Below are 18,890 nucleotides of genomic sequence, written 5' to 3'. Positions count from 1 at the left end.
AGAGCTACTGGTGAATCAGAGTTTTATTTACAACCTTTAAAATAAAGAGATGCCAACTGGGCAAGCTTAGCTACTACAGTACAGACAGACCAATAGTAGTAGTAGTAGTAGTACAGAGAGTCATCAGAGCAGAGGCAGGGATAACAAGATTTTCGAAACAGTACAGATCGAAGGATAGTTGTTGGTAAAAATAGCATTAGGTAACTGAAACAATAGTTTGGGAAAAATATGGTGCAGTAAAAGTTCTGGAATAAGGATTATTATTAAAAACAGGAAGACTTACTAGGGCCAGCAGAGGAGCCCTCATTGGTGTCCTCCTGGTGTTTTTCTCCTGCCGACAGTGTCCCACTCCCCGCCGGCCTGCCCCTGGGTGCTGAACAGGAAAGATATAATAAAGAGACAAACATTGATGGGTGGTGTCAAACAAATAAACATTTTTAAAGAACGGTCAAAAAACACTTATGTAAACAACAATTGCAATAACTAAATTGACCGATCTCATCTGGTCAACAAGTAGTATCGGGGGATTCGCGGATCGACTACTTACTATTTATCAACACTAATTCAGTCTTCCATTCTGACTCCAGAATACTAACTAAGCATTAGTACGACGTACCACCCGAACTAGCCCACCTATTCCGGGCATTCCAATTGTACATTAAGTATGCATTTCCACTTCTTTTAGTCCTCAACAATGTGCATATGGTCAAATGGAGGACACATGACTACATTTTTTGTCTACACCAAATTTTGGGTTGATTTATTGATGCTGATGTTCTGCTACTGCTAAGCCTATTGCCACCACTCATTGAACAAAGTAGAAAAGGTTCTAATAAAGACTGGGGTACTAGCAGCACATGACGTAACTGAGGGGGCATCAAGCTTACCACAAAAAAATTACAAACTCATACAAAGTAACTAAACCTAAGTATCAATCCGCTCCAATCTCTTAGTGACAGGACAAAGTAAGGAGTGGACTAGAGTCACTATAGCATTACGTAACTTAATTTCTCTAAAATAAACTTACATAATCATGCTAATCGAGTGCAAACGCAAAGTTGCAAACAAGTAAAATTAGTAGTAGCGCAGAGGAGCACCTGCGTCATAACAATCACAGAAGACTTTTAAACCTAATTAACCTGAATGTAAGCAGCATTATTCTAGCTGGTTGGAAAAAAAAAAAGATATTCGCAATATATAACACAGAGCAGAAGAACAGACACAAAGTAGTAATAATTAAATAGTTACTCACCAAGACCCGGGATCTCCACTCCTAGCAGGTCCAGCAGGTCCTGCTCACGGTCCAGGATGTCGGACCACTGGTGTGTCAACAGCGTCTGGGTGCGCCGGACCCCAGAGCAGCGCAACACTGCCCGGCGCACCTTCCCCCAGCGCTGTCGACGTTCCTGGAGCCCGTACCCGGTCCCAGGCCTGCCACCTGCTGCCAGGGTTGAGGGGAGGTGGCGCTGCACAAAGAAGATGAGTGCAGCCAACTCCACCTACCCAAATAAGGCCCGTGCCTGCACCACTTGTGGGCGCCCCCTTCCGCAAGGAAGGTGGTCGCAGCTCTGGCTGCGGCGAGCCATACCCTTCGCCATGGTTCTGGGGAGAGAGAGACTGGGCGGGAAAGAAAAAGGTAATAAAATTTTAAAAGTAAGTAAAGGAAATAGCAGGCAATAGAAAAAGAGTGAAAAAGTAGCTAAAAAACACACAAAAAGTAGACAAAAACCAAAAATATAGAAGCAGGAAAATAGTTAGAGAGATAATAAATAAAAAAAGATTTTTAAAAAGTGGCTTGAAACAAAGGATTGTAAAGATACAGGGTAGATTGAAAATCAGGCCCCAGAACCATGCAATAGAGTGAAAAACAAGATGGCCGCGCCCATTGTGACCACGTGCGCAGGTTCGCGCAATATTATCTCCCCGAGCACGCAAAAAGCGCCTCGCGTTCCCGAACAGGAAATACGTACCGCGAACGGGCGAGAGCATGCATTGCGTGACCCGGAACAGGAAGTAAGCATCGCGGGCGGGACAAGTGAAAACAAGATGGCCGCGCTCATGAGCAACCGCATGGGTAAGTTGGCGAGCCGCGATCACGCAAAAAATACAGCGAATGGGCAGGAAAAAAACGTCTGTGTCTTCGCAATATTTCGGCGTGTTTGCGGAGATTTTTGACATTTTCGCAATTGTTTGCGAAAGTGAATTTTGCAAATTCCGCCCACCCCTAGTTCAGATCCAGGTAGGTGGCTGTGTCCCTACTGATGTTCCAGGTGAATTTCAGGCATTCATCAAGTCCATTCAGCCGCGTTAAGAATTCCTGAAGGACTCCCTCAGAGTCCGTCCAGATGCACAGCACATCATCTATAAATCTCTTCCAGAGACAGATGTTATTCTGGAAAGGATTAGATGGATGATTACTATAGTTGGCTTCAAACTGGCCGACATAAACGCAGGCCAGACTGGGGGCAAAAGTTGCCCCCATCGAAGTGCCAGACACTTGTAGGTATATCTGCTCCATGTACATAAAAAAGTTTCTGGTCAGAGTTATTTCAACGCATTGAAGTACAAACGATTGAGGGGTGTCATAATACCACTCACATGCCGCCAGTGTCCGCGCTGTTGCCTGCTTCCTGGGGTATGCTTGTGTACAACGACTCAATGCCAATTGTAATCGAGAATGGAATTTATTAGTACGTTTGGAGCCTAAGATTTTTCTTGAGGATAAGAGGTTCCGGGTCAATTGGAGCTACATTGCGAATAAGTGTACCCGGGACTGGTTTATCCTCATTATCAATACGGCCAAACGTCTGAGTGAGGAACTCCTGAAGGAGACATTGGAGTTAGAGGAGGCAATCAAGGTGGACACCACCATTGTGGATGCTAGGGAACAACTCGCCAGAATCCAAAGTGACTTAGGGGAGTACAAAACTTATATGGTGGATCAAAAAATCAAAGGGCTCAAACGTAATTTGGAAGCGATATACGCACGAGTGGGCCTTCCCATATACAGAGGACAAGTATTATCAGTCCAATTCTGAACAGGCATACCAACCGCAAGGTCAGAGGGGTGGAAGACGAGAAGGTAGGATTACACCCAGAACTGGACCTTCGTTAATACGAGCAGAGAAGACGACGAGAGCAGTGCCCAACCCTCTACATCCAACCAGGGCTGAGTAAGATTCAATCCTCAAGATAGATCAGACGAGGATCTGGGTGCATTATTTCATTCTTTTTTAGGACAGCACCAGACAGGTCGAGGGGGAGGTGGGGTTCAGAGGGGGCGAGGCAGGACCCGACAGAATCTGAATCAGACATGGCAAACTTACTACCCGACAATTACACGCAGCTGAGTCTTTCCTACCACTGTGATTTTGGATAGAGTCACCCAGGAGACTGACTTAGTGGTGAATCTATCGGAGTATGTGCTGACTAATGACGAACTGAGGGTTCTTAACAAGGGCCTTGGGTTTGTGCCCACACCTGTGCATGATAGTTTTAAATGCAGGAGTGAATTCTTCGAAGTGATGAGGAGAATCAAATTAAAAAAGTTTTTTGCAGATAAGGAGTGTGATCAGCCCACCGACCTTCAACTTTTTGTCCCTCGAATAGTTCAATGGGCCCTGAAGTACAGGTATTTGAAGAAAAGGTACCATGGGACATTGACAACTTGGAGCAGGTTGAGAAAAGACAGGGGTTTAGCAATATGAGTAAGGCTGAATGGTCAGCAGTTAAATCCTTACAGAATACTAAATCATTGACCATGAAACCGGCTGACAAAGGCGGGGCGGTGGTCGTGATGAAAACCAGTGATTATAAGGCGGAGATATTGAGGCTTCTCGGGCCCGCAAGAACTATAGACCCCTTGCATGTGATCCTACAGGAGAGTTACAAGAGTTAATCATCAGACTTGTAACAGAGACCAAAGAAAAGAAATGGGTCACATCGAAAGAAGCAGACTTTTTGACAAATTTGAAACCACGGGTACAGGCATTTTATATACTGCCAAAGATACTCAAAGCGCAACGTCCTCCACCGGGCCGACCGATAGTGTCGGGCATTCAGTCCGTGATGGAGCCCTTGTCGCGATTCTCAGATTTTTTTCTGAGGAAATGTGTACTTACCCAACCATCTTATTTGCAGGATACGACGGATGTTTTGAACATACTGGATCCTCTAAACTATGACCAAGAACATCAATTCTTGATTACAATTGACTGAGTCGTTGTACACAAGCATACCCCAGGAAGCCACGCTGGTGGCAGTAGCGCGGGTACTGGCGGCATGGGAGTGGTTTTACGACACCCCTCAATCATTTGTACTTCAATGCATTGAAAAAACCCTGAGCAGAAACTTTTTTATGTACAAGGAGCAGATGTACCTACAAGTGTCTAGCACTTCGATGGGGGCAACTTTTGCCCCCAGTCTGGCCAGCATTTATGTAGGCCAGTTTGAAGCCAACTATATTAATTATCCAGCTAATCCCTTCCAGAATAACATCTGTCTCTGGAAGAGATTTATAGGTGATGTGCTGTGCGGGTCGGGCTCTGAGGGAGTCCTTCAGGAATTCTTAACGTGGCTGAATGGACTTGATGAATGCCTGAAATTCACCTGACACATCAGTAGGGACACAGCCACCTACCTGGATCTGGACATCTGTGCTAGGGACAATCGATTGTGTACGAATGTACACTAGAAAATGACTGATAAAAATTCTCTATTACACTACAAATCATTCCATACCCGTGCCCTGCGGGATAATTTACCAGTGGGGCAGTTTTTGCGCTACTGAAGGAATTGTAGCTCCACTGAGAAATTTGTTGAGCAGGCAGCAGAATTGGCAGGCAAGCTTGAGAAATCGGGCATACCCTAAAAAGAATTGTGAATAAAGCCAGGAAAGGGGCATTAAACACACCTAGAGCGGGCTTGCTTGAGAGGAATGCTAAGGAGAAAGGGGAATGCCTTCCAGTGGTAACAACATTGGATCCATTATCTACCAGGATACGACAGATCATTAGGAAACATTGGCCTTTATTGAATACGAAGGATTTTGTTACGCCATCCCCGATGTTTGCGTTTAAAAGATTTAGAAATCTAAGGGATCAATTTAGGAGATCAAAACATCAGGACTGCCCGCCGGCCACCATCCATGTGGAGGGTGTGTGAGCTTACAGGAACAGCAAAGTGTTGAATTGGTGAATGGCAGAATATGGTATCTTAACAAATTCACCAATTGTAACACCACAAATGTTATATATTGATTGACTTGCCCATTCGGGTTGCACTATATTGCTTTGACAACCCGCAAGATTAAAATTCAGGAGCAACTGAGTACCATCAAAGCAGACAAATTGACCACCCGTTTGGTGGGGCACTATCGTGAATTGAAACATCATTACAGGTACATCAAGTGGATAGTGTTAGAAAAGGTGTGGGGAGACACACTCAGTATTGAGAACATACTGGCCACAAAAGGGGTCTGATGGATCTATCAAGAGCTGGCTGACCGACATGGCCTTAACGATGTTATTGAGTGGAACAAGGTCATAGTACATACCTAGAGGCAAGAACCCACATATAACATTATCAGCAGCACAGAATTAGCTATGCATCCGCAAGGGTGGAGTCAATCTTAAAAAGTTCTTGGAGAAACATACGCTATACCAAAATTGACATAGCATGAAGATCTGACAACTATCACACAGTAATTGGTCTGAAATTAGGATGCACTGAAGTCTTTGGATATAATGCATCGAATATCAATCCCCATTTGGATGTTTTTAGTTTGCCCAGCATAAAAGATATGCCTGCAATACCTGGCATGCTAAGACTGAATCACCGTTGTTGTAAATCGAAAATATATAATTTTAATATTGCATTTTTGTCCCTGTTGGAATTTGGTTGCCCATTCTAAAGGATGTCATGTTCCAAACTGTATTGCTGAACCTATAGATAAGATTGTAACTGCCAAAGAGAGATCAAAACGTTACAAATCGCCACTCCAAGATGGCGCTGAAAGTGAACGCTTTGTCATAAGCGCTCATCGGACGTAGCAGGGCGTGTCAAGAAGCCCGCACCAAGGCGTTCAAATACGTGGAGAAAACACATGGGGAACGAGCGGGGAGCAAGAGAGCCGAACGCAGCGTTCTATCAGGTAAGCCGGGATGGTGTCTGAACATTAATTAGAGGCAATACGAAGGACTCAGAGGAGTTGGTCTGATGCTTTAAGCCTTGACTAACACCTGGGTAACGATCGAAGCGAGAGACATGCGACGTCTTACTAGTGGGGGAGTTCAGAAATGGTTATGGTAGGGGGCGCACTGGAATGAGGCAAACCGCGTCCCTGTCTCAACGCCAAAGATGTGTTGTTCAAAAGCGGTCTATACCCTAAGAAATTAACGAGTGGAAATGGGCTTGAAAGGGATATACACATATTGGATGCATTTTACTTGTAGGTTGCCGGAGAACAACCGTGACTGAGAAATCTGAGTTCTGTGGATGAGTACACTTTATCCTTAGAAGGTGGCTGCTGGTATGCCAAAAGTGGGCGACCACCCAGTAAATATTTTGGAGGCCCTTCCTCAATGAGCAGTAACATCAAGAAAAAATGTTGGTGTGTAGAGCTACGTGTATGTGTGTAACTCGGTGTTTGTCTGATGTTGTTTGTGTCTATATTCCACAAGGATTATACTGTAATTGGCAGTGTGGCGAGGACTGACCCCTAGCCCTGAAGAAATTGCCGAGGAAGTATCAACAGGCAATGAAACATGTTGGCTTCTTATACAGCAATGGTCACGTCTGCTCCGGCCCCTCAGGATCAGGGTGATGCTTAATGGGGTCCACCTCCTGACTTCCCCACACTCTGACTAATAAATCAAACAGAGCATAAAGGTAATCAAGCGAGGGAAAGGTAAGGGTGGGGTCTGCGGTGGGAAGGGATTGCCTGAAACAACAAAAAACATAACATGAATACAGTACGATATTCCTGTCTACTCTCTGTATGGTCTCGCTAGAATCCTGACTATACCTGTCTAGGCTTCTCCCTAGGAGTTGCTCCCAATTGCTCTCATAAGAAACCTCTCCTATTGATTGGAACAACACCGCCTGAAAGAAACAAGATTCAGTCATCTACAAATCCACTGAATCAACTGGAGATAATCAGCATTCAAACCCAATGTCCATCATACTCACATTAGTCTCCCACGCTTCCCAAAAACAAAAATAGGCACCAAAAAACAAAGTCCTAATCCATAGGTTTAGTAAACATACGCAGGATCCAATCACAGTTTTGTAGATAATGAATATGAGAATTCTTTTCCACTTCGCAATCCAAAGAATTGTCCAGAACTCCCAAATTCAAAAATCCCAAACAATATTATAAAGATTAGTTCACATACTCCCATGGCGGAGAGAGTCAAGACAAAACTGTGTGTGTGCATCAAAACGGTACCTCCTGGATGGGTAAATGGGACCCGATGCTCCTTCCTGAAGATAGGGCCAGAACAGGAGAAGCCCTCTGCAGCCGCGAGAGAACTTAGCCAACAAATATTCCAGATCCGGGAAACTATCCGCCGCAGCCGCGAGCAGGAGGATCTGGAAGCGTTTGTAATGCTCAGCCGAGCGGATGAAACACCAATGCCCGCCGCAGCCGCGAGCGAAAGACCAGGAAACGTTCTCGCTCAGCCGAGCGGAACGATATAAGCAGCCCGCCGCAGCCACGAGCGGGCTCAAGGAATACAAAAGGTCGCGTTCCCCTGCGGAACATGAAGAATCAAGAGGGAGGCCCCACTTCCTAACAGCGCTGCTGTTAGGCAAGGCTCCGGCAATCCAGAATCACGTACAACGCGGTCGCGTTGTCACATGCTTTTATTTCGTTCAGACCTTCCTTCCCAAACGGCCTTCTGGGAACTGTAGTCCAAGGCATTACGGTTTCTGTAGGCGCCTTAGACAGAGTCAATCCCTGACAGTACGCCCTCCTCCCAAGCGCCTCCTAGCACCAGGCTTCCCGGGATAGCGGGCATGAAACAGACGCACCTCCCGCGGAGAATGAACCGCCGCACAAGGTTCCCAGGAATCGTACTCCGCCGAATACCCCTTCCAGGACACAAGGTACCACAGACGGCCCCGATGGACCTTGGAATCCAGGATACGACGTACCTCGTATTCGAGCTGACCATCATTCATCACAGGGGGGCGGAGCCCGGCGTCGGCGTTCCTGGCAGGATTCAGCAAACCACAGTGGAACACAGGATGGATCCTCAAAGACGCTGGAAGTTTCAATTTGTAAGCCACAGGATTGATCCTCCGAAGAACAGTATAAGGACCAATGAATCGAGGATGAAAGCTACTGCGGCACCGGAATCGAATGTTCTTCGTAGAGAGCCACGCCATATCCCCAACCTGGTACTCCAGACCAGCTTGTCGACGCCTGTCCGCCCAATGCTTGTATGTACCTTTGGCCCGAACAAGAGTAGCCTGGATGCGTTTATGGATGGTTAAGAGGGAACGCACCTGGGACTGGACAGTGGGCTGGTTTTGCACGTCGCTAGGTAGAGATAGCGGCAATGTACGAGCATGAAAACCTGTGTTAGCCCGAAAGGGGGGTTCCCTAATCGAGCTATGCCAAGCATTGTTGTATGAAAGTTCGGCCAGCCAAAGCAAAGATACCCAAGAATCGGAGGCCTCCTTGGAATAACACCTCAAATATGTCTTCAGAGTCGGATTAAGGCGCTCCGTCTGCCCATCGGTCTGAGGGTGGAAGCTGGTAGAAAGAGCGGCTTCGATCTGCAAGGCCTTACACCACGATCTCCAGAACCGGGCAATGAACTGTGGACCTCTGTCCGAAATGGTAACCCTGGGCAGTCCCATGTGCTCACTACGTTTTGCATGAGTAGCTGGGTAGTTTGACTCGCTGTGGGTAGGTTTTTGCAGGGTATGAAATGGCCCATTTTCGTCAGGCTGTCTACCACCACCAATCTGGCATTGAATCCCTGATCCAGTGGTAACCCAAGGACCAAGTCAAGACTGATGGTGTGCCAAGGTTGGGAGGGAGTGGGTACAGGCATCAACAGTTCTTTGCTCTTATTATGTTCTCCCTTTGCTTGAGCACAGATTTCGCATTCTCCCACCCAAGCACTCACATCCTTGGTCATTCCTTCCCACCAGAACTGGCGTTTGATCAAATGTAAGGTTTTCCTAGAGCCAAGATGTCCCGCCGCCACCGCATCATGACACCAATTAAATGCTTTCAGCCTCAAAGCATGACTAGGGAGGTAGAGTTTGTCATCGTACATAGACATATCATGTTTTAGAGACCGGTGTTGGTTTTGTCTAGCCCATTGTTGCCATTGATCCAATGTTCTGTGCCTTTTAACCTGATCAAGGAAATCTTCCACTGTAACAACACATATAACCTTGTCAGGACTCACTATCGCATTTGTGGTTTCCTGGCGTGTTAAGGCATCTACTCCCTTCCTGGACAAGGAATCCGCTTTTCTGTTATCAGTCCCTGGCCTAAAGGTGATTAGAAAGTCATATTATGCGAAGAATAGCATCCATCGCATCTACCTTTGGGACAGGTGTCGGGCGGTTCTCATGAACTGAAGGTTCCTATGGTCCGAATACACAGTGATAGTGTGAAGGGCACCCCACAGATAGTGTCTCCACTCCTGGAAAGCACGTTTTATGGCCAGCAGTTCCTTTTCGGCCACGGTGCAATTGATTTCAACGGAGTTTAGCTTTTTAGAAAGGAAAGTCACGGGATGCAGCTGACGTGTGAACCGATCCCTCTGAGACAATACTGCTCCAATGGCTTCATCCGAAGCGTCCGCTTCTACCACAAACGGGACGTCTGTCTGTGGGTGTCGCAAGATGGGTGCCGAACAGAAGGCCTGTTTCATTTGAGAAAAAGCCTCTGAGGCTTCGGCAGTCCATATAAACGGGATTCCTTTCCTCAATAGTCTGGTTATGGGTGCGGCCAATAACGAAAAATGGGAAATGAACCTCCGGTAATAATTGGAGAAACCCAAAAAACATTGGACTTCCCTAACGTTCTTGGGTACTGGCCAATCCTGTACCGCTTCAATCTTTCTCCCAGCCTTACCAAACCCTTTTGGAGTCAAAATCACGCCTTGGAATTCCACCTCATCTACATTAAACTCATATTTACTGAGTTTGCAGAACAAACTGTTTTCCTGTAATCTCTTAAGTATCAGTAGTATATGCCCTTCATGTTGTTCTTTTGAAGACGAATGCACCAAAATTTCGATGATGTAGACGATAACAAACAGATCGATGTATTCTTTCAAAACATAATTGAGGAAATACTGGAATGCCGCCGGGGCATTGCAAAGCCTGAACGGCATTACCAGGTACTCGAACAACCCGTACCGCGTTTTGAATGCCGTCTTCCACTCATCCCTTTCGTGGATGCGAACCAGGTGATAGGCCCCTCTGAGATCTAAACAGGTGTGTATTTGGGCCTCTTTCACCTGATCCAGCAACACCGGGATGAGTGGAAGAAGATACCGGTTTTTAATGGTATTTTTATTCAGCATGCGGTAGTCAACGCATGTCCTCAGTTCACCATTAGCTTTCGCCGTGAAAAAAAGAGGAGATGCCGCTGGAGATAGAGATGGACGAATGAAACCTATGGAACAATAGTGGTCAAGGTATTCACGCAGGTGTTTAGTTTCGGGGTCCGACAGGGCATACACTCTGTAAGATGGAATAGATGCTCCTTCCACCAGATCTATACAACAGTCATAGTCGCGATGTGGTGGTAGAGATTCGGCCTTCACTTCACTGAAAACATCAGCTTAAGTCTCATATTCTTTGGGTACAGTCATGTCCTTCTCCGCGGCCATAGCTATCTGGTACACCTGGGACAAAGCCAGAGCCTGAGAGAAGGCGTTTCTTAAACACCCTTCCATACAATGAGATGACTGGAAGCTAATAGTTTTCTTCCTCCAATCCAAGGTGGATTGTGTTGCCATAGCCAAGGCATACCCAGTATCACCTCGTATTGAGGAGCCTCTATGATATTCAGCATGATTTCCTCCACATGGTTCAGAGGATAACCTGGCAGAATCAAACATAAGACCTCAGTGTGTTCCGTGATAGGCCCCGATTTCAGTGGCGTGCCATCCACCGCTAATACCTTCTCTGGTGTCTCACTGGGTACCCTAATCAGGCCTAATCTTTGAACCAAACCATCATCAATAAAGTTGCCTGTGGCCCCTGAATCGATCATAGTTAGAACAGTATGTGTCTGTTCCCCTACCTTCAGAACCATGGTTAGTACTATGTGAGATTCTGTTTTTCTAGTTTCAGTGACTGCGAGAGACGTCACTTTCCATTACTTATCTAGGACCTCTACCTCCGGGACCCCCGCCAACTCGGCCTCTTCATTATTAAGGTTTACTCGGGTGGTGCCGGCCAATTGTTTACCCAGAACAAAAGGACAACTCCTCTTGGGTTTGACCGTACAGTCTCGAACATAGTGACCCTTCTTCCCGCAGTACATGGAGAGACCCTGAGCCCTGCGGCTTTCTCTCTCCACTTTAGTCAACAGGGGTCGAACAGCACCCACGTCCATGGGTTCATGGACAGATTCTTTAGTGGGAGGCAGTGAGTGGGTTTCGGGAGTAGCTTCCATCATCCATCTGTCCTAAGACGGAAGTTAAGAGTTTGGGAGTATGGTTAGAGAAAGATCTCACCTTCAGAACGCAGGCAAGGAAAACGGCTGGCATTTGTTACGGCCTATTGAGATCATGCAGGAAGGTGCTCCCCCTACTCCCTTTCCATTCCCGGTTACTGCTGATCCAAGGCCTAATTGTGTCCAGGTTGGACTACAGCAACGCCATTTACTTAGGAGCCCCGGAAACCACTCTTCAAATACTACAGAAAACCCAGAATGCCGCTGCCCGGATGCTTACGAACACCCCAGCCAGAACCTCGGCAAAACCTTCACTGAAAAAACTGCACTGGCTTCCGATCAGGGAAAGAGTGATATTCAAGGCCCTATGCCTGGCTCACAAAGTACTCCACAACGCAGGCCCACCAATCCTCAACAACTGTATCACACCCTACAGACCTACTAGAGCGCTTCGATCGGACCATGAAAACCTTATTGTGGTTCCCAGGGTGAAAAAGGCCCGTGCAGGAGGCCGCCGCTTCTCGGTCCACACAGCGAAGCAATGGAACGCGCTCCACCTGAAACTAAGATCTGAACCAAACCTCCTGCGTTTCAGGAAATCTCTCAAAACCTTCCTTTTTCCTTAAATCACTCTCACCCCCCGCACTTTCATCCATCAGGACCACGAGGTTTAGCGCTGGGATACTCTTGGGTGACTACGCGCTCTATAAAAACCTAAAAATAAATAATAATAAATCTGTCCCCTCTTCTCCGATCACCCCCTCTCTCTGCCATTCTATGGTCTAAACGTAGAGATCAGTTGGTGGGTTGGGGATCTATCAGGGCCAAGACATCCTTTATGTCATCCCTCAATCCTTGATAGTAGAGAGCCATCCTTTTCTCTTCTGGCCATGCGGTTTCGACAACCAGTCGATTGAAAGCCGTCATATATGTTATGAGATCCTTCCTACCTGGACGTAAATCCAGTAGCTCTCTATCGGCACCGAGCGTGGTTGCCCTTCAATCAAATACCCTCTCAAATTCTTTCCGAAATGCGGCCCAATCGGAGAGTAACGGATCATCATTCCTAACTAAAGGAACTGCCCAGTTGGCCGCGTCCCCTGTCAGGTAAGATATTGCAAAAGCCACCCGAGGCAGGTTGGGGGGAAGGATGCTGGTCGACAAGAAAAATGAAGGGTAATCTGCGTCAAAAAGGTCTGGATTTTTTGGGGATCCCCCGCATATCTCTCAGGGCTGGCCAAGGGAATTGGTGGAGGTACCGTCACCTGTATCTGGTGAGGAGAAGTGGAGGCATAGAAAGGAATTCTCGCCTGCCTATCCAAATTCTCCTTTAATGCTGCGGTTTCTGCCCGGGAAGTAGCTAGTTCCTGCTGCACTAAAACCAAAGCCTGTAATACATCGTCCAAGGACGCCATTACCAATAATAACCATGATCAGGAGGAGTAATTCTTGGGTACGTGATTCTGTCACGTCTGCTCTGGCTCCTCAGGATCAGGGTGATGCTTAATGGGGTCCAACTCCTGACTTCCCCACACTCTGACTAATAAATCAAACAGAGCATAAAGGTAATCAAGCGAGGGAAAGGTAAGGGTGGGGTCTGCGGTGGAAAGGGATTACCTGAAACAACAAACAACATAACATGAATACAGTACGATATTCCTGTCTCTCTGTATGGTCTCGCTAGAATCCTGACTATACCTGGATAGGCTTCTCCCTAGAAGTTGCTCCCAATTGCTCTCATAAGATACCTCTCCTATTGATTGGAACAACACTGCCTGAAAGAAACAAGATTCAGTCATCTACAACTCCAAGGAATCAATTGGAGATAATCAGCATTCAAACCCAATGTCCATCATACTCACATTCGTCTCCCACGCTTCCCAAAAACAAAAATAGGCACCAAAAAACAAATTCCAAATCCATAGGTTTAGTAAACATACGCAGGATCCAATCACAGTTCTGTAGATAATGAATATGAGAATTCTTTTCCACTTAGCAATCCAAAGAATTGTCCAGAACTCCCAAATTCAACAATCCCAAACAATATTATAAAGATTAGTTCACATACTCCCATGGGGAGAGAGTCAAGACAAAATAGTGTGTGTGCATCAAAACGGTACCTCCTGGATGGGTAAAAGGGATGATTTGGCCAGAACAGGAGAAGCCCTCTGCAGCAGCGAGAGAACTTAGCCAACAAATGTTCCAGATCCGGGAAACTATCCGCCGCAACCGCGAGCGGGAGGATCTGGAAGCGTTTGTAATGCTCAGCCGAGCGGATGAAACACCAATGCCCGCCGCAGCCGCAAGCGAAAGACCAGGAAACGTTCTCGCTCAGCCGAGCGGAACGATATAAGCAGCCCGCCGCAGCCGCAGCCGCGAGCGGGCTCAAGGAATACAAAAGGTCGCGTTCTCCTCTGGAACGTGAAGAATTAAGAGGGAGGCTCCACTTCCTAACGGCGCGGCTGTTACGCAAGGCTCCGGCAATCCAGAATCACGTACAACGCGGTCGCGTTGTCACGTGCTTTTATTTCGTTCAGACCTTCCTTCCCAAAAGGCCTTCTGGGAACTGTAGTCCAAGGCATTACGGTTTCTGTAGGCGCCTTAGACAGAGTCAATCCCTGACAGTAATGATGAAGCACGACAGTAGGTCTTATTTTTAATGTGAGCAAACACACAGCAGAGAATAAAAATGGAAATAGTGCCAGTGGTTGTTTAGCTCGTTTTTATAGTGTAGGAGCTAGAAAATTTGTTTTCCAATGCTCTTACATAAAGGGGTCAGGTTGTTCACAAAGATTTGTTTCGATTAAGTTGCGCACAATTTTTTCACATACGTTTATAATTATTATAAATGTTGTGGAGGTTGTCGATGATAAGTGCAGGACACTTATGAGAACCTATCAGTAGCTCCCTGGAGGGTGTTTCCATGAGGTGCCTCCTCACTCTCACACACTTTTTGATGGTGGGATAGAGACATCATGTGAAGTGAGAAATACACTGTTGATGGAAGATAGTTACACAAAGATTTTTAATAAGGATAGGAGCACCCCAAGGGTACAGCATTGTTTATGTTTAGCTAATACATAAAGTATTATCAGCAATAAAAGGTGTGGGGAATGCCCACGGTCTTTATCTTGAGATATAGAGCAGGTCTGTTGCATTTGGCCACATAGCCTCTGTCAGAGTGTCCACTTTTGCCTCTAGAGACTTGTGGGAACATTCAATGGTTGTTGCTACATTTTGGAAGTCAATTATGAGGCTTCTTTTTATTCAGATAATTTTTTGGTTATACTGCGCATCTATTTAAGTTAAATAAGTGCTGTACCTTCAACATAGAGGATTCAAGACCACCAAACACCTCTATGGTATCGCCTATTATCTTGTGTAGACCCTGAACTGGGATTAGGCTGCCTAATGACACTCCGATGTCGGACACAGGTACCCCTGTGCAGTTGTTTATGCCTCACTGCAGGTTCCTCCGTGACACTTGGACTACCTGCATCATCTAGTTCTACAATGGGCAGTGTGCGACTGTTATGTTCAGGGCTGCCATTTTGCTTCTGGGTTGAGGTTTGTGGTATATTGGACTCATTGCCTTCTTTCATGCACATCTGTGTATCTGCTTGACCCTCTCAGTCTGACTCATGTTGTGTTTGTGCTGGAACATTTGTATAGAGATGCAATGTGTTAATATGTGTGAGCAAGAGCTTACAGAACGTATGCCCTGAGCAGAAGCCTCTAAGAGACCTGAGGGTGCCCAATAGCGTCAGAGAAACAAAGGTGAGCAGGAGCCTTGCTTACCTGAGGGTGACCAGGAGCCTGAGGATGAGCAGAGGGATGAGTAAAAGCAGGAATGTCAGGGACATGAGAATGAGCATTGTTTTTGGGACTTGAAGGTAACCTGGAATTTGGGTAGCTAGACTAATCAATACACATAAAACTCCAGCTCGCCCCACATTACTTTGTAGGAAATAGAAGATAACAGGAGCCTCAGGTCCTTAGGGTGAGCAGAACACCTGGTGATTTGACCCAAGGGTAAACCTATGAATCAGAGCATCTCAGGTGAACATATTTCTCAGGATCCTGAGAGTAAGATAGTGTCTGGATTAGAGTGAAGAGGGAAATCAGGTGAGCTGAATTTCATAGGAATCTGAGAGTGAGAAGGAGCCCTTCAAGACCTCATTGTAAGCAGGAGCATAAGAGGCCGGAGAATGGAAGTTAGTTTAAGGGTCCGGTTGGTGTGTGAGAAGCTTTAAAACGTACTGATGATGAGCAAGAGCTTCAAGGTCTTAGGATGAGTAGGCCCCTTGTTCCTGGTCGGTAAACACAAGCATACAGACACAATGATGTACATGGTCCTCTGACTCAGGGCCTGATGGCTGATGGGGAACGCAGGGGCTAAGGAACCGAAGGTGACTACCATATTCAGGGATGTGAGGTTTAGAAACGTATAGGCTTGAAGATAAGGTGTGGAGACCTGTGAGTGAGTTGCAGTGGAATGGTGCTGTTCCTAGGTTGCTACTTTCCCTACAAGCTTAAAAAGCTTAATGTATTACTGATTTCTCCTAAAATTACTCCCCTGATACTAATTAAGCAATGTTTCATGAAAGGTCATTATTCATAAATGTGGGGCACTTTTTTGTTGGGTGCCTGGGCCGAATTTTGATCCAAAGCGGACCTTGCCAGTTTCCCACTGCCTGGTGGGAAGGAACGTTCCTAGTTGTTGTGTGTAAATATGGTGGTCATCTTTAAGAGTTGTAGCAGTAAAGACAGCATCCATCCTAATCGGAGGGAGGGAGTAATTGCGCTAAAAAGGTCACAATTTACATAAAATTTCTTAATACAGGAATACGTTAGTCATTCAACATGCATCATACTTTGAAATTTTCATTGTCTTCTGAATTGTCCATTTTATATCATATACTTCAAGAAAGTCATAGTTTTTCCACCCATACTGCGTCTTTGTAAGCGCTACGGAGGGAGCAGCAGCCTCGGTGAAAGAGGATGTAGGAGGAGCACAGTGACGTTTCTGAAATGTACAAGCTAATAGAACCAGAAGAATGTGTTAAGGAACGTCACTCTCTGTTGTGTGTAAATGTGGTGGCAGGTTCTAACCTGATATGAGGGAGGGAGGAATTGTGCTGTTAATCTGAGCCCTACTCGCTTTAGTAAAGATTTTCAATTTACGCAAATTTCTTAATACAAGGGAGGTGATATTCATTCAACACACATCATATTTTACAATTATCATTGTCTTCTGATTTTCCATTTTATATCATATACTACAAAAAGGAGTCAGTTTTTTCACCTGTATGTCATCCTCATATGCTCTACAGAGGGAGCCTCAGGGAAAACACCGAGCAGCAACAATGGGAAAAGCAGCGATGGGGGGGGGGGGGGGGGGGGGGGTCTGTGGATGGGGCATGCAGTGCATTATTGTTTGTGACAAGATCATAAGATTTACAGCCCTGTTTACAGCACAGAGTGATTGGGAAAAAAAACGAGCGCTTGTGCAAAGGTTTTCAAACGAAAGAAAATAGTACTTCCAAAAACATTTGCTTAAATGGGAGATGGGGCTGGCTAGTAGCAATTGATCCATAGTCTTGGGGAGGGCTTAGCACAGGAAGAGGTATGACGCATCCATGGCATGGACAAATGGGGAGAAAGAATAGGAGAGCGACGATTGAGCCAGAAAATGAAAAGCTTATGGGCAGGCTGAAGCACACAAAGTATATACAACAGGTCTCTTCGAGACAGCGCATGGGCTGTCTACAGCAGAGACCTAAAAACAGCATCGTACATGGAGAACAGTACTAACTACAACACAGGAAGCCACAGGTACACACTACTGAGCAGATGTGCGCAAGTGCATCAATTCAGTGCATGTGTATCAAGTCTGTGCATGTGCATCCCCGAGTTTAACAGCATTCCTTATCCTCCAAGGATGAACACAAATGCAGTATTATACTCAAGTACATCACAGTATAAATAAGCACATCAACGCACAAAAGACCCATGAAGAAAAGCATCATTGTGCACAAAGATATCCATGGGGAAAACATCACTGTGTGTGCACAAGGACAGCAGTGTGTGGGGACTCAGAAATCTTCAGCACTGTCTATCTACAAGGAACCACAGCAAAAATAGTACTGTGCACAAAGACTGGACTGCACACAAGCAGTGCTTTAAATGGGCTGGTACTGATTACCGGGATTTTTTTATTTTGAGAAGGAGAGTACCTTTGCTTCTCAAAGGAAACGTAATACTTTTAATTGGAGAGTACTGGCACTTCCCAGAAACAAGCAGGTACTCTTATACAGAGAACCTGCACTTCTAATGTTCCATTACAGGAACTGCAAACAAGGAGTTCTTAGGGAATAACAGTTCTTGTACCAGGACACCACAGCACACCGGAAGTTCTTGGGGGAAATCTGCACTAAGCACAAAGAGGCCCTAACAGGTCAAACCCGTGCACCGGGCGCCCTTTGGAATGACTCAGCAATGTTGTGCACTCGGTAGCTCACCCACTTATGCTGAGATGGGAAGGACTTCTCCGGGAGACAAACGCACTCCAGCCCCCTTTTCCACTGGCTGCTCTGTTTGGAAATCTGGATGCCCTACTGTAGGGCTGTTATCTAACTGGGTGTTTCTGCTGGAGTTACGTAGCATACAGGCTTCAAAACTTAATTCGCTTCTTCACTCAGACCCGACGCACCGCCCCCGCAGCACGTCACTTCCCTTTTCCCTCCCCTCACCTGAAGCGAGCGAGCTCGGGTCCTAGTGCCTGTTGCCTGTTCTTAGACTTAGTACTAAGCAGCACACAAGCAATGAGCGCGAGGACAGCACCTCATACACTTTCAGCACTGTGCAAAAGAAAGCTTAGAAGGGAAGCAGCACAAATCACAGGCTTCTTTCCGTACACTAGGAAACTCTGGCGGGAAGAAGCATAGTGCACGAGGACCTAGAGCAAAAGCATAGGGACCCATGCGCAGATGCAGGTCTGTGCACGAGGTCAGGTTTAAGCACAATGAAAGCCTGTGCCAAAGGGGTCCCGAGGACATCAATAAGCGAAAGAGCATCCCAAAGGACAAGCAGTGCTGTAACCGAGAAGCCCTACAAGCACTGTGTAAAACGGAAGCCCTGTACACCCCTAGCATAAGAATATTTAGAAAATAATCCTGGATGTACATAACAGACGTGTACTGTGCATAGTGGCAGCACTATGCAGAATGGCAGTCTC

The 18,890-nt window shown here is 46.2% G+C and overlaps 2 protein-coding genes across 4 annotated transcripts in view; both read right to left on the bottom strand.

Annotated features, from left to right (window-relative positions):
• The window catches only part of LOC147748011 (short-chain dehydrogenase/reductase family 42E member 1-like), a 135,050-nt gene extending 116,817 nt beyond the window's left edge, over nt 1-18,233 (bottom strand). The window contains exon 1 of the mRNA XM_086957814.1: nt 18,175-18,233. The gene's annotated coding sequence lies outside the window, so the exon portion shown is untranslated. The remainder of the gene's footprint in view (nt 1-18,174) is intronic.
• Nucleotides 1-18,236, bottom strand: part of MOCS3 (molybdenum cofactor synthesis 3) — a 78,532-nt gene extending 60,296 nt beyond the window's left edge. For 2 of the 3 annotated variants that reach the window (XM_086957781.1, XM_086957792.1), the window contains exon 1: nt 18,175-18,236. The gene's annotated coding sequence lies outside the window, so the exon portion shown is untranslated. The remainder of the gene's footprint in view (nt 1-18,174) is intronic. The other variant, XM_086957802.1, reaches the window with a different exon arrangement.
• Nucleotides 18,237-18,890: the final 654 nt, after the last annotated feature.

The sequence above is a fragment of the Lissotriton vulgaris genome, chromosome 1_1 (assembly GCF_964263255.1).
Source record: "Lissotriton vulgaris chromosome 1_1, aLisVul1.2, whole genome shotgun sequence".
Classification (NCBI taxonomy): domain Eukaryota; kingdom Metazoa; phylum Chordata; class Amphibia; order Caudata; family Salamandridae; genus Lissotriton; species Lissotriton vulgaris.
The sequence above is the reverse complement of the archived record's forward strand: the minus strand, read 5'-3'. Positions and strand labels throughout refer to the sequence as shown.